This window comes from Chrysemys picta, chromosome 14, assembly GCF_011386835.1.
Source record: "Chrysemys picta bellii isolate R12L10 chromosome 14, ASM1138683v2, whole genome shotgun sequence".
Lineage (NCBI taxonomy): Eukaryota > Metazoa > Chordata > Testudines > Emydidae > Chrysemys > Chrysemys picta.
In genome coordinates this window covers 7315138-7331095 of record NC_088804.1, presented here as the reverse complement: position 1 = coordinate 7331095, position 15958 = coordinate 7315138, and the positions used below count along the sequence as shown (strand labels likewise).

Sequence of the window (15958 nt, the reverse complement as noted above, 5' to 3'; positions counted from 1 at the left end):
GTCTAGAGGGGATTTTCCTCTCCTCAGGCACCTCCCTTTCTCCAAAACAAGCTCTTTCTATTCCCTCAGACAGTCTTTTACTTTCCCTATCTTAGGCACTTATATGGTCCCCATTACTGGGGTACCTCCACTCACCCCTGTGAGGTGGGGAAGTGCCATTATCCCCATTTCACAGATGGGGAACAGAGAGGTGAAGGCTCAGATCCTAACTCTGACTGATTTCAACTGGAGGTTGAGCTTTGAGGATCTGGACCTAAATGACTTGCCCACCATCACGCAGGAAGTCTGTAGGAGAGCACAGAATTGAACCCAGCTCAACCAAGTCGTAGCCTAGTGCCTAAGCACTGGACTCTCCTTCCTATCTTTTCTTCACCATAGCTTTCTTCTCCCTCTCTCCTCTTTGCCTTCACAAACTGCCCCTCTTCCACTCAAGCTGTCCCCTTCTGCAGTGTTACAAGACAGCTCCAGGGCCAGACCCATGCAAGTTCCCGTGTTAAATCACTCCTGCATGGACCACACTTGGTGCCAAAAAATAATTCAACGCCCGTTTCCAACGGTGGTTTGAAGAGTTGTCTTTTCACGACTATCCGGCAACAGCTCTCTAGAATCCTGAGTGAGGAGGAATCTAGAGGTCCAAGATGTGCTTTTCAGAGTCACTTAAGAAAAACAGCTGTGTGACGTTGCACTCCCTATGTTTTATGGAAATATGTTTCTAAGTGTGAATATGATGTAACTGGAATATGCTTCATGCAAAAGATCTCTTGTAAGGTATCATTACAAAGTTTATGATCTACCAAGTGTGTTCATCCTATTTGTTTGCATGTATTAACTCTGCCTTGAGTTAGGAGAATAAGCTATAAACTTGTATTACTGATGAAAACATGTTAAGTGGAAGCCATTAAGAGTGCTTCAGAATCAATGAACTGTGAATGGGTTTGTTTTTCTGCAAGCCTTCCTATGTACCTGTCTTCCAGCTCCTAGGTAATGAAGAAGGAGGTCTTACAGTGACATGTGATCATGTCACCTGAACTGGAATCCATCTTTAACCTGGTGCTTTTCCATTTAGAGGGAGGGGTGGGAACTCAGAGAGACAAAGGATTCCCGCCTTGTGCCAAAGCTATAAAAGGGGGTGGAATGGAACAAAAGGGGCTGCCAGTCATGAGAAATCCCCGAGTTACCACCTTACCTGGAACTAACAAGGGCTGTACCAGGGGAAAGGACTGGGTTCAGTAGCGTAGCTAGAGGGGTTCAGGGGAAGCAGCCGCTTCCCCTCAGTTCCTGCTTCCGGGCCGAGGGAAGCAGGAAGCTGCCTGGGAGCGGGGATCTGCCCACCAGCTGCGGAGCGCTCGGCCGCTGAGCCCTGAGCCGCCGCAGGAGGCAGCCACGCTGAGCGTGGGGCACGATGGCCGAGGAGCCCAGCCGCTTCACTCCTCCGGCTGCGCCCGCCACCCCCGCAAATGGCTCCTCCGGAGTCCGGCCGTGCTGCCCCCCCCCCCCTTGCCTGCAGGAGCCCAGCGGCGGCCCGGCAGGCTCTGCTTTTGAAAAAAATGCTGGGCTGCCTGGGCTGAGGGAACCAGGAAGCTGCCGGGGAGAGGGGATTTGCCCGCCACCTGCTACCCGCCCCACTGCTCCGCTCACCACAGGGAGAAACATAGCAGCGCCCACCCGCCACCCCTGCCCCCGCACCCAGCCCCCTCCCCCAAGCTCCTCCGAGCGGGGGCACAGCATGGCCACAGCGTGGCCAGAGGAGCCAAGGGGGGGGGCGCGGAGAGGCCAGAGGAGGAGCCAAGGGGGGGTGCCTTTTTATGTTTGCTCCCCCTGCACTGAGAAGCTGGTCACGCCACTGATTGGGCTCAGACTAGGAAGGAGTCTAGTCAGTGAAAGAAGCTTCTTGGAACATCTCTGAGGGTGAGATTTACCTGTATTCAGTTTCTTACTGTATTAGGCTTTGACTTGCGTGTTTTGTTTTGTTTTTGCTTGGTAACTTTGTTCTGTCTGTTATTACTTGGAACCACTTAAATCCTACTTTTTATACTTAATAAAATCACTTTTGTTTATCCATCAACCCAGAGTAAGTGATTAATACCTGGGAGAGCAAACAGCTCTCTATCAGTGTTATAGAGGGAGGACAATTTATGAGTTTACACTCTATAAGCTTTATACAAAGTAAAATGGATTTATTTGGGGTTTGGATCCCATTGAGAACTGGGTGTCTGGGTCCTGGAGATAGGTGACCAGATGAGCAGTTTTTGGTTAAAGTCTGCAGCTTTGGGGGCGTGGACCGGACCTGGGTCTGTGTTTACAGGTGGCTAGCATGTCTGGCTCAACCAGGCAGGGTTCTGGAGTCCCAAGCTGGCAAGGAAAATGGGCTCAGAGGCAAATTCAGCACGTCAAGTGACAGTCCCAAGGGGGTCTCTGTGACCGAACCTGTCACAAGCTGCCTCTGTGGTATTTTATCATCCTATCGTCAGTCTGAACCCACCATTGCATCTGCTTGACACAAACCGAAGACCCCGTCCAATTAAAGAAACTGCATCTTCTCTAGAATCCTCAGAGTCAGGACAGCAGGAGCACATGCGCTGTGAGGTGCTTTAAAGCCCTTTGCTGGTACAGGCAACAGGTTGGACAAACAGCTGCAGGGATGGTCTAGGTTTACTGGCCCTGCCTCAATGCCAGGGCTGGACTTGATGACCGCTCATCATGGTCCCTTCCAGCCCAACTGTGACACCGCACCCCATATTCTTCACAGTGATATTATTAGGACACGATTATGACATAGTTATGATGTATTCTATGCAAGATAAGTCATGTGAGATGTCACTGGAAAGGTTAGGATTTGCTGAATATAATTAACCTATTTGTATGCATGTATCATTTTTGTATCTGCTGTTATGAATATTGACTATGTATCTATTTCACACGTAGTTACACCTGGGTAACGCCCACTAGACAAAATGTTTTCATTCTAGACAGTGAGTGGGGAATGGGCCATTAGGAACACAATAGGCCTTTGGAAAAGCTTATCTCCCACCTGGGGAATCTTCCTGAGAATGCTACAGACAGCCTCTGAATATGGCTGTTATGACTCTACAAGGACATGTGATATGATCACATGTCTTTAGACTCCATCTTGGAATGTCCGTGTTTTTCCACAGACCACTCTGGGAACCAAGCTTTGGAACAAAGGGTTCCTGCCATATGAAAAAGCTATAGAAGGCGGAGAGAGAGACTGGGGTTCTTTGCGCCCCGCACAAGAAGACCCCTGAAAACACCTGAGGAACAAAGACTGACCTGGGCTAAAGGGATTTTTAGCCTGCGAATGGAACACGTGGGGATTTCAAGCTGTAAGCAAGTGCAGCTTGCCCCTTCAGAAGCTGCAGCCGGCTTGTACCATCACTTAGGATGAAAATCTGCTATTCATATCCAATCTATTTAGTATATTAAACGTAGTTTGTGTTTTCTGCTTATTTACTAGGTAATCTGCTTTGTTCTTGTGTAGTTAATACATTTGTTTTTGCTTTATCTAAACCAGTCTGTGGGAATCCTAACTCGGGGGCAGAAAGCTGTTGCATATTCCTCTCCACATTGAGGGAGGGGGCGAATATCGTGAGCTCCCGCTGTACAGTTCCCCGTGCAGTGCAAGATGGTATAATTTGGGGTTTATACTCCAGATGGGTGTGTGCCTGAAGAGCTGGTTGTTGCCCAGGCTGGTGGGTGAGGGAGGCTCAGTGGTACCCCACTTCCAGCTGGCACCCCAGGGGGAATCCATCACACCAACGTCTCTATGATTCTACATAATGAACTAGAGGAGAGTAGCTGGGGCAGGCTGGGATGCTATTATGTTAGAACAAGGCTGTAGATGGGAATGCAGGGATGGGGTTTATCTGTAACCTCGCTCCCAGTAAACTAAACGTTTCAAAACTGAAACTGTTGCTTCGAAACTGGGGACAATCATTACGTGCACAAGAGAAACTCAGAACCACAGACCCTGGGGGACCGGGAACAGATATTGCTGAGAGCCCAGATATTGGTTAGCCAATTGAGTCAGGGATGTTTCTTCTTTTCTCTTTACTAGTAACAAGCCCAAGGTTAGGGTTCAAGTTCAGCAGATTGTGGGAGGGGAGGAAGCTTACCCTGATCAAGACAGAGGGGAAAAACAACTGAGGAGAGTTGGCAGTTTTTCAAAGGGACACTATTAAGGGCCCAAAAGCAGCTATTCCGCTGGTTAGGAAAGATAGAAAATGTGGCAAAAGACCACCTCGGCTTAACCACGAGATCTTGCATGATCTAAAAAATAAAAAGGAGTCATATAAAAAATGGAAACTAGGACAGATTACAAAGGATGAATATAGGCAAACAACACAGGAATGCAGGGGCAAGATTAGAAAGGCAAAGGCACAAAATGAGCTCAAACTAACTACAGGAATAAAGGGAAACAAGAAGACTTTTTATCAATACATTAGAAGCAAGAGGAAGACCAAAGACAGGGTAGGCCCACTGCTTAGTGAAGAGGGAGAAACAGTAACAGGAAACTTGGAAATGGCAGAGATGCTTAATGACTTCTTTGTTTCCGTCTTCACCGAGAAGTCTGAAGGAATGCCTAACATAGTGAATGCTAATAGGAAGGGTGATTCTGGGATGTATTAACAGGTGTGTTGTGAGCAAGACACGAGAAGTCATTCTTCCGCTCTACTCTGCGCTGGTTAGGCCTCAGCTGGAGTATTGTGTCCAGTTCTGGGCAACGCATTTCAAGAAAGATGTGGGGAAATTGGAAAGGGTCCAGATAAGAGCAACAAGAATGATTAAAGGTCTTGAGAACATGACCTATGAAGGAAGGCTGAAAGAATTGGGTTTGTTTAGTTTGGAAAAGAGAAGACTGAGAGGGGACATGATAGCAGTTTTCAGGTATCTAAAAGGGTGTCATAAGGAGGAGGGAGAAAACTTGTTCACCTTAGCCTCTAAGGATAGAACAAGAAGCAATGGGCTTAAACTGCAGCAAGGGAGGTCTAGGTTGGACATTAGGAAAAAGTTCCTAACTGTCAGGGTGGTTAAACACTGGAATAAATTGCCTAGGGAGGTTGTGGAATCTCCATCTCTGGAGATATTTAAGAGTAGGTTAGATAAATGTCTATCAGGGATGGTCTAGACAGTATTTGGTCCTGCCATGCGGGCAGGGGACTGGACTCGATGACCTCTCGAGGTCCCTTCCAGTCCTAGAATCTATGAATCTTCCTCAGGGCTACCACGATGCAGCCACTCTGTAGGCTGCAGGAGCCGTAGGGGTTTACTGCAATGCTGTTCTGTAGAACCGGCAGATTCCTTGGCCACAACTTCCTCATCCCCCCTCGCCCCCCCATAAACACTCTGCAGGGAGCCCACCCCCTCAGCATAGTGGGGACTCAGACCCAAATCCTACATCCATCTGCAGTGCAGTTGCATTGGTTCCACTGCATCTGGGGCCTTCCAACGCTGTGGAGAAGGGGCAGGATTTGCCCTGCAGAAGTGAAACGGCAGGTAAAAACAAGCAGGAGGATCTTGGAACACTGGGCCAGACGCTCAGCTGGTGCAAATCAGCCTATCTACGCTGCTAACAACGGAGCTATGTTGATTTACACCAGCTGAGGAACCGGCCCCAAATGTTCCCTTAACCTAAATATAGATTGGGGGGGGGAGGGGTTTGAAGTTAACAAAGCATTAGAAACTGGCAATTTTTGCAAAAAAAAAAAAAGTCTCCTCTGAAACACAGAGAAACACAGTTATTGTCTCGGATCTTATCATGGCAGATGAGGTGGTTTGCCATCCCCAGCCCACAGCATCGACCTCGCGCAGCTTCTTTTACATCAATGGCTGTCTGAGATAAGCCCGAAATATCTTCTAGCCGAGGCAAGCTGCTGGGTCAGACAAAGCAAGCAAGGCCCCCGCTGCCTCCGTTAGCGGAATGACACACTAGAACCCTGCAGGTTTGGTGCACATCCCACCTGCGGTAACACACATGCTTGCACAGCTCCCCCCCCACCCGACTAGGGAAAACCTGCTGCTTATGTCTGTTCTGCTATCTGGCCACAAGTCAGCTTACACAGCAAGTTGCATTATACGGGTCAAATTCAGGGCTGCCATGGAAGTCAATGGAGTTGCACCAGCTTACGTATGGCCCATGCTTCCTCACAGCTGAGGGAGGAGCCGTTTCCCATCACAGGCCCGGCCGTGCGGCTGACTGGTAGGAAACTAGGAGGAGAGGGTGACAAAAGACGCCTTTGTTACCTCCCTTCCTATAGAGCTTTCAGTGCAGCCTTTCCTCTCACTCTGCTCCTCTGGAGACAGACGCAGAGATCCCAGCGCTTACTCGTAACTTCTGAGGCTTGGAACTTGTCACACACCTCAAGAGAAACCTCACCCGCACAAACACACTGACAAAGAGGAAAGTTCCTTCTGTCTCACACGTGGTAGCGCTACTGCGAAACAGGGCCGTGCTCAGCGCAGCAGAGGGAAGCATCAGACTTCTGTGCTTTACCAAAGCCACTAGTATGCGCCGAACATCAGTTCAACCAATTCCATGTGTATTTGTATTTCAGTCGCCTCTGGAAGTCCACCCCATGGTGTTAAGTGCTGTACAAATGTAGAACTAAAGGCAGTCCCTGCCTTGAAGAGCTTACAGTCTAAGACAAGATAGAACAGGTGGACACTGGCAGATAATATGCCTAAGGAAACAATGTGACTTTTGCGGGGGGAAGAGATTTCCTGAGGTTTCATAATTGTGGAAGAGGGAAATTGAATCGTAATACAGCTGAACCTTGTTAGACTGCACTAGCATCTGGAAGCCCAGCTGTGAGTCACCACAGTCACTAACCAGTGCGATAGGGCCTTCTAATTTGGTGAGTGTGGTGGGGGTAGGTAGCAAAAATTCCCCCCTCTGTACCATCATAGAGTTACATTGGTGTAAAAGAATGGAGCACCAGTCCCCTGGTCTGGGGGTGGTGGGTGGGGATCCAGGGAATGGGGAGGGCCAGCTCTGTGGCATGCTTCTCTTTCCCCTGACCCAGCAGAAGCCTCTCCATGGGTTCACCATGATGATCAGGATCTGTAGGCGGGGAGGGGATGAAACAACTGCTGTCTACATCCTCAAATCTCCCATCACCATCAAGCCTGACACTGCAGTGCAGACATATACCGAATAGCCTTAAAAATGGATGACCCCCAGCCAGAGCAGCTACGGTTTAACACCAGCAGGACCTTGGTGTGGACAAGGCCAATAAGGACGCTGTGGATTTTCGATTTTGTTCTAGCTGTTGCTTATCTGAGGCAGGTGGGAAGCTAGACAAGAGCCAATCAATCTGTAATAATATCAGTAATTTGCATATTAATTCCCATCCTTTCTATACTTCTCACTGACTTGTTAACAGAGCCGTCCTCTCCTTCCCCTCCTGCCTGGGCCTCACACCAGGGTGCAGTTATCAAGCCATCCATTTCAGTAATGATAAGCAGTGCATTAAACACTAGTGCATTAAACCTCAGGGGACGGTGAATACTGGGGAGGGAGAGATATGAGGTACCGTCAGTGTCTCTCTGGCATGTGTGTAGGGGTCTGAGGGTGCCTGTGTGTGTGTGTAGGGATGTAAGGGTGCCAGTTGTGTGTCTGTGTGTAGGGGTGTGATGAAGTGGGGGTGCGTGCAGGACCCTCTGGCTTCCCCAGAACCCCGCCTGGGCGGACTCGCTATGGGAAGCGCACGGAGGGGCATATGCTGAATGCTCCAAGGTCAGATCCAGGAAGGGCCGTGTGAGCTTCTTGCCCTGAAGACAGTCTGCTCCAAGGGAGAGGAGGCTCCCCAAAGTCCTGACTGGCTTTGTGGGGAGCAGTTCCAGAGCATTGCCCGGGGACTCTGTGACAAGGGGTCATCTGAGAGTGCCTGTGTGTGTGTGTGTGTGTGTAGGGTGTTTGGGTACGAGAGTGCCTCTGTGTGTGTGTGTGTAGGGTGTTTGGGTAGGAGAGTGCCTGTGTGTGCGTGTGTAGGGTGTTTGGGTAGGAGGGTGCCTGTGTGTGTGTGTGTGTAGGAGGTGTGACAGTGCCTGTGTATGTGACAGTCTCTCCGTGCAGTGGGAGCTGCTGAGGGCTCAGGGTGGCAGGCAAGCAGCCAGCTCCGAGTCCCGCCTGTCCTTCAGACACGCCAACCCCCTGCTTCCTCCCCCGGCCGGGCGCGGGACCTCAGTCCCGGTCCTCGCTCGCCTCCGCCGGAGACTCCCCGCCGCGCTGCTCCCATCGCCCGCCGGCCTCAGCGCCCCTCGCCGGAGCACAGGTACCGGCTCTGCCGCCCCTCCGCGGTCCGGTCCGGCCGGGCCAGGGGGCGGGGGCGCCAGCGATCGGGGGCTGGGGGGCGGTTAGCGGGGGGCGGGGGGGTGCAGCGATCAAGACGCTAAATAAGGCGGCGCCAATCCCCCGGGACTCTTCCCTTGTGCCCGTGTGGACGCACTGGGCTCCGCTTGGGCAGGGCTGGGCTCTCGCATTGTCCCCCGGAGCCGTGTGGGGGGCTGCACCGCTCACCTGGGCCGAGGCGGGGCTGGCGAATCCCTTAGGAAGAGGCAGGAGTGGGTTTGCTTGGCAGAGGTGGGCAGCGCTTGGCACGGAGCGAGGGAATTGCCCTTTAAATCCCCAGGTGCCCGCCTGGGGAACCGCTGGCCTGCCCTTGATTGCGGCCAAAGGACGCTGCACCCAGGGGACTCAGCCGCCTGCAGGAGTCTCTCATGAGGGGGCTGGCCGGGAAGGGGGCTAAAGTCCCACTTCTTTGAGCTGCGCTGCTGTGAAACTAGGAAAGGGGGAATTTCCTTCCCCCTGTAGGGCTGAGTGCAGGGTCACTGGATTTCAACTCTGAACACAGCCCACTGCACTCCGCTGGTCTCTGTTCGCACCAGAGCAGCTCCTGTCACCCCCAGTAACACATGAACAACATCAGCTGACGTTGGGCCAAATCTTGGTACCTTACGCACGGGTACTCATGTAAAACGAACAGGCTGGGGCCAGGTGTGGCTTTGATCCCTCAGGAAGGACGTGAGTTTTAAGGCGCACCTGGCTATGTGGCTGTATGGGTATTTTTCAGCCTGGAGTGGGGTTTTGGTCAGAAATGTTTTGATGGCTCTGGGACTGGCAGGCTACTGGTGAGCAACTCCAGAGATCACAGAGGAGTCTTCACAGGGTATGTCTACACTGCCCTTGGGAGCGCGCCTGGCTCGGGCTAGCTTTGTCTGAGCCCTGGGCTAGCCTGAGTTTCTCCTGGAGCTGCAGTGTCCACACCCTTATCTTTAGCACACTAGCTAGAGTAAAGACTGTGTGCTCTGCTTTTCCAGTCAGCAGGAGCTAGAGGATAAGGGGTTCAAGCTGGGGGGGGGGTAACTTTCTTTGGGGGTTTGTATTAAAAAATCCAGAACGTTGCCAGCCCCGGGGTGTATGACAATGTGCTGCGCGTGGCTCAGGTTAGGATGCAAGGACAGTTCGGTGTGAGAGTGACTGAGTGTGTTTTTCCCATTTAAAGCTGTTTGTTGCCCATGCCTGCTGGAGCTGTCTGGCCAGCCCCTGGGAGCCCCCAGCTAAGGGTGGGATGAATTCCATTGCCATTAAACAGCAAATCCTCCAACTGCCCCCCACACCTACAGCTGCTCAACACAGTTGAGCTAAAGGAACCTCGAAAAACTTCCCGTAGCAGCAGGAGGGTAGGGCTCAGCTGTGTGAGCAACTGTGGGTCTGCCAACAAGGCAGGCCGGTATGGATAACCCGGCCTGGGGGCTGTGAAGGAGCATTAGGCAGTAGCTTCATTCCCGCTAGGGCCGAGCAATCACTTTAGCCACTGATCCAGCCACACAAGGTCTGAGTGCAGAGCCTAGTCCAGTGTTTTTCAACCTTTTTTCATTTGCAGCCCCCTAAAAAGTTTTCAGTGGAGGTGCGGACTCCTGTGGAAATCTTAAACCACTGGCCTAGTCCCAGCAAGTCAGTCTTTTCCCCTGCCAGGGGCCCTTCCATCGCTTGTCCCTATGACCCTGTAGCCGGTTCACCTCAGCAGACATAGTCTGGTGGTGTTGGACCGTGTTGAACTGCCCGGCGGTGCCAGCCCTGAAGAGATCTGCACTCTGAGGATTCACTGAACTTCTGGGCTCACCCACCCCTGCATTTTAACAAGGAGAACTGCATCTGCCCCTCCTAGTACCACCTCAAGTGAGGTCTACTCGTCCTTCCCTCGCAGAACACGGACACCTCAGAGAACCCTTGTTCTCCCAAGGGATGCCTAGTGTGGATGTCAGATCATCCCAGCTGGCTCCAGCTGGTTCCAGCTAGCAGTTAGGATTTGTCCAGAGCAACAAGTGCTTTGATCTGCTGGTTGCTGATCTTCCAGCAGAAGCCACAAGAAACCAGTTAGAATCCTCTGAGAGGTTCCTGCAATGACTGCTAGGCATAGGTCTCTGCTCCAAATTTCTGCCTTGAAGGGACATAGCTGGAGTTTGCACTGTTGTATCTGTGTTGATGACAGGATATTAGAGACACAAGGTGGGTGAGGTAATAGCTTTTATTGGACCAACTTCAGTTGGTGAGAGAGACCTGAATAAGAGCACTATGTAAGCTCGAAAGCCTGTCTCTTTCACCACCAGGAGATGGTCCAATAAACGATATCACCTCACCCACCTTGTCTCTCTAATAGCTGGAATTTGTGTATTTCCTGTCTTGTACATCACAATGCCCTGCTAGAAACATCTTTAATGCACTGAGAGCCACCTGCGTTTCTGTAGCCCCACATGACCTCAGTGGATGGTTCTCAGAAATAGGATTGCAAAAGGCAAAAGGCATAGGTCTCCAGGATAGCAGTAATGCAGTTGTAACTTTGGGTATTTTACCATTTACTTACTATTTCATTGATTTTAATAAAAAGTCTTTAAGGCTATATCTGCTTCAGTGTGAGCTTCCTGTCATACCCGCGAGAGTCCTTTATAAATTCTGTGGAGCCTGATTCGGGACAAGAACTTTTATCTTCTGATCAAACAGATTGGCGAGCCTAAAACCCATACTATTAATATTAATAATTAATTACCATTAATATTACTAATTAAATTAAAATTACATTGATAAATTAAATTAATCTTATCAGTACACCCTAAATCAGGCTACAGACTGGTGAGCCAGCCAGGAGTCTCGAGAAGTGTGTGACAGGAATTTTCAGGGATTCCAGGCATCCTTAGACCCCCTAAAAATCTCACCTGAGGCATACGTAAAAAGTTAAAGTTACAGGGAGTTATCATAGTGTACTTAGATTTCCAGAAAGCCTTTGACAAGGTCCCTCACCAAAGGCTCTTACGTAAATTAAGCTGTCATGGGATAAGAGGGAAGATCCTTTCATGGATTGAGAACTGGTTAAAAGACAGGGAACAAAGGGAGGAATAAATGGTAAATTTTCAGAATGGAGAGGGGTAACTAGTGGTGTTCCCCAAGGGTCAGTCCTAGGACCAATCCTATTCAACTTATTCATAAATGATCTGGAGAAAGGGGTAAAAAGTGAGGTGGCAAACTTTGCAGCTGATACTAAACTGCTCAAGATCATAGAATATCAGGGTTGGAAGGGACCTCAGGAGGTCATCTAGTCCAACCCCCTGTTCAAAGCAGGACCAATCCCCAGACAGATTTTTGCCCCAGATCCCTAAATGGCCCTCTCAAGGATTGAACTCACAACCCTGGGTTCAGCAGGCCAATGTGTAACCCGGGGTTCTTTCAACCCAAAGCTCTTGGTAACTTTTACTCTGTGCGAGGAGGTGTCAGGAAATAAATCAGGGGAGACACAGCCGTCCAACCGATAGATGGCTGGCACAAATAGGACAACACAAGAGTTTCACTTAAAGCTAAACTTTACTTAATCTCAAGCACTTACACAAGTCTGCAACAAGATTAGTAAAACACCCCCAACCCTTGATAATTACCAAAGCTGAGTGTGGCTTTCGAGTGCCGCTGGGGAACACAAGATGAGAGGCCAGTCCTGAAGAGTCCCACTATCTCAAGCTTTTCCCCCTTATTTATACATTAGTAATACAATGACATGTCCCTTAAAGAAAACTTGTCAAGCAAACAGTTCCAATGGGCAAGCAAGAGGCTCCTTCTGATTATTGATTAACCAGGTGTGGGTTTTTCCAGAGTCTGCAGCCTTGAGACCCCAATAGACATTCCTGAGGGTACATCCTGCTCTTTTAAAATGCATGTATCAGCAACTTCAACACAGTTCTTATCAGGAAGGAAGTGGGGTCAAGCTGCCCTTTCTGTGGCACCCAAAACCCCCTCCCCTCCTGCCTTGGTGAAGCTGAGACTTGCTTTTAACAGCTTGCTTTTAACAATAAGCCATAGCACTTTACTGGTTTGCCAAAGTCTCCCCGTACAAATGCTTAATCTGTGTCCCCCCCACACACACACCCGATAGTTAAGACTAAAGCAGACTGTGAAGAACTTCAAAAAGATCTCACAAAACTAAGCGATTGGGCAACAAAATGACAAACGAAATTTAATGTGGATAAATATAAAGTAATGCACATTGGAAAAAATAACCCCAACTATACATACAATATGATGGGGGCTAATTTAGCTACAACTAATCAGGAAAAAGATCTTGTCATCGTGGATCGTTCTCTGAAGACGTCCATGCAGTGTGCAGCGGCAGTCAAAAAAGCAAACGGGATGTTAGGAATCATTAAAAAGGGGACAGAAAATACGACGGAGAATATCTTATTGCCCTTATATAAATCCATGGGATGCCCACATCTTGAATACTGCATACAGATGTGGTCTCCTCATCTCAAAAAAGATATACTGGCATTAGAAAAGGTTCAGAGAAGGGCAACTAAAATGATTAGGGATTTGGAACAGGTCCCATATGAGGAGAGATTAAAGAGGCTAGGACTTTTCAGCTTGGAAAAGAGGAGACAAAGGGAGGATATGATAGAGGTCTAGAAAATCATGAGTGATGTGGAGAAAGTGAATAAGGAAGAGTTATTTACTTGTTCCCATAATATAAGAACTAGGGACCATTAAATGAAATTAATGGGCAGCAGGTTTAAAACAAATAAAAGGAAGTTCTTCTTCACACAGCGCACAGTCAACTTGTGGAACTCCTTGCCTGAGGAGGTTGTGAAGGCTAGGACTGTAACAGCGTTTAAAAGAGAACTGGATAAATTCATGGAGGTTAAGTCCATTAATGCCTATTAGCCAGGATGGGTAAGGAATGGTTTCCCTAGCCTCTGTTTGTCAGAGGGTAGAGATGGCTGGCAGGAGAGAGATCACTTGATCATTACCTGTTAGGTTCACTCCCTCTGGGGCACCTGGCATTGGCCACTGTCGGAAGAGAGGACACTGGGCTGGATGGACTTTTGGTCTGACCCGGTACGGCCGTTCTTATGTTCTTCTGAGAGTTAGAGAGCAAGACAGCGTGTCTTACTCATTCTTAAGAACACAGGAACCTCATTTCCTGTGGCTGCGGCTTGGCAGCAAGCTCAATATTTCCATTTTGTATTGTGGTTTAACTTAAAGTTTTACTTATAAATTTTGAAATTTAATCTTGCAAGATAAAGTAATGATATTATTTCAAGTAATAGTGTTATTATTTACATAATGATATTATTTAATGTGATATGCGCGTTTAAGGGGCTTTGTTAAAGGTTAAAGTTGTAACAAATGGTACCAATAAGATATTAGCAGTAGCATCGGGCCCAATGATCCACACTAAATGGTGGCAGGGGAGTTGATAAATATATGTATTACTTGCCGCCAAAAGGCTGCAATAACTCAGAACTTGTATAGTTCTTCAGTCCCCACAACTCTCCCGGGCTGCACCTCTGATCCGTCTGCCTCAGTTCCCCAGCTGTTTGGCAGGTCCCGACAGAGCGAAAAGACCTCTCAATCAGCTACGAGCCATCAAGGGAAGAGAACAGGAGTACTTGTGGCACCTTAGAGACTAATAAATTTATTAGAGCATAAGCTTTCGTGGACTACAGCCCGAGAGGGGAACATGCCCCCACCCCTCTATCATTTACTTGGGACTTATTAAACTAGGTGTAAAACCGGTTTGGGGTATTGATTCCTGTTGTTTCTGTGAAGGGACCCCTTCAGTTACAGGGTAAAACAGCAGAGCATTCATTATAGTTTATTACATAAGCTAGTGAAGCTTTAAAATTCCAATAAGTTCTATGTTACGTGTTAAGGTGAGTGGAGCAAGGGCAAGAGTAAAGTCTGTTGGAGTTACCAGCAGTCTGGCTTTAAAAAACTTTGCCAAAAAATACATTCAGGAACACGGAGGAGGTTTAGAACAGCTAAGAATAGCGAGATAATATGTAAGCATTGTAACCCATGGGGTTTTGTAAGTGAAGTATTTAAAGAAAAGCAAAGCAAAGCTAAACTGGTGAAGGGAATAGCTGTTAAATGTCTGCTCGTAGCTTATAGTTCGCTGGGAAAGAAATTAAATAAAAGCTTTAGAGTTACTCAGGAAAACTCAGCAAACTTTGGATGCCAGTTGAAAATCGCTGGACGACTATAAATCAGACTGTGGTCGGCTGTTGGAAAGAATCAAAAAGTTTAAAAAAGATAAGAAATGTGTTAAAGAAGAATAAAAAATGGGTTCCCATCCCTATTGGCATGGTGGAACCGACGGAAACAAAAAAATCTGCAGGGCCAATGACTAGCAGTAGTGTGAGAGAGTTAGCTCAGGCTAATACAGTACTTTTAGAAGCGGAATTGGAGACTAAGTCTGAGAAGCCACAGAGAAAGTTAGCAGTGCTGATGCTACTAGCAATCTGCAGGTAGGAAAGGAAGTCTCAAGGTGGCACCACAGGAGGTGGGGTTAAGTGTAATCATAAAGGAGGTGACTAGTCATGTAAAGGATAAGATAAGAAAAGCAAAGGGGGAGAAAATATCCTCTCCTCTATTAGTGTCCACCCCGATAGTAAAAACGGAGTGCCTTTAAAAACTGTGATTGTTCAGGGACTAGAAGATGCGGTGTCACAAGTGACATGGTAGTTAGTGCCTGTAATATAGTAATCTCTAGGTTACAACAGAGAAAGATATAACAACCACAGGATGCAATTCCTGCTCCTCCATCCAAGGGATGCATTGGCACCATATAGATCAGAAGATCTAGCCCCTTTGGGTGGACATTTAGTGGCATTTTGGCAATCATCCTCATTGCCTCGGTCCCTAGAATTTTGTGAACCCTCTACACCCACTTGGTGTATGCTGGTATCACCTGATGTACCGGATTAAGGGACCCAGGGTTAGGCCAAGGTGTTCCTAAATTCCCTAAGTACCAGCATTGGCAAAATGACCCTAACCCACATAGTAACCCTGGACTCGACAGGGTTATGCGTTTAAATCCATATAGGGGCCCGGGACCATGTTCCTTTCTTTCCAGATGCCGCACAAAACAAGTCACGCCTGCAGAGACCCAAGTCAAAAATGAGAACTCAGTTGTAATGATGTTTAAGCAGACGCTTGAGTCTCAACGATGGGATATCCGGAAACTCTGAGCCCACATGAATAAGCTAATAATGGAAGGCCAAGGCCAGGCACCCTTGAACTGTCCGGTGGCCTCAGTTGACCCATTTCCTTCTCTCCGGTGGACAGCCTCTGGAGAGACAGAAGGAAAACCTGTAGACTATTTGTCTGCATACTCTACAAATTACTTGGCATAATGCCAGTCGGCCCTGAGCGTAGTCATAGCCCCTTTAGGCAGGGATGCAAGAGGAAGACCCACAGTATCTGCAGTAGTAGGGGGCCACCACAGGAATTTTAGTATAGATACTGGGGCAACAATTAGTAATATCCATGTCAAGGATCCTAGATCCTTTTCTCTGTTAACAAAGCATACGAAAACAGTTGCAACTTTTGCAAGTAATCAGGTTGTTACCACACTTCTTATACCCATTAAAGTACAAACTGGTCATCTAAAAAAGGTTC

The 15958-nt window shown here is 48.4% G+C and overlaps 1 protein-coding gene across 2 annotated transcripts in view; it reads left to right on the top strand.

Moving 5' to 3' along the window:
* Positions 1–8092: 8092 nt before the first annotated feature.
* LOC101938267 (adhesion G-protein coupled receptor G1-like) overlaps positions 8093–15958 on the top strand; it is a 40658-nt gene continuing 32792 nt past the window's right edge. For both annotated transcript variants that reach the window (XM_065566868.1, XM_065566867.1), the window contains exon 1: positions 8093–8291. The gene's annotated coding sequence lies outside the window, so the exon portion shown is untranslated. The remainder of the gene's footprint in view (positions 8292–15958) is intronic.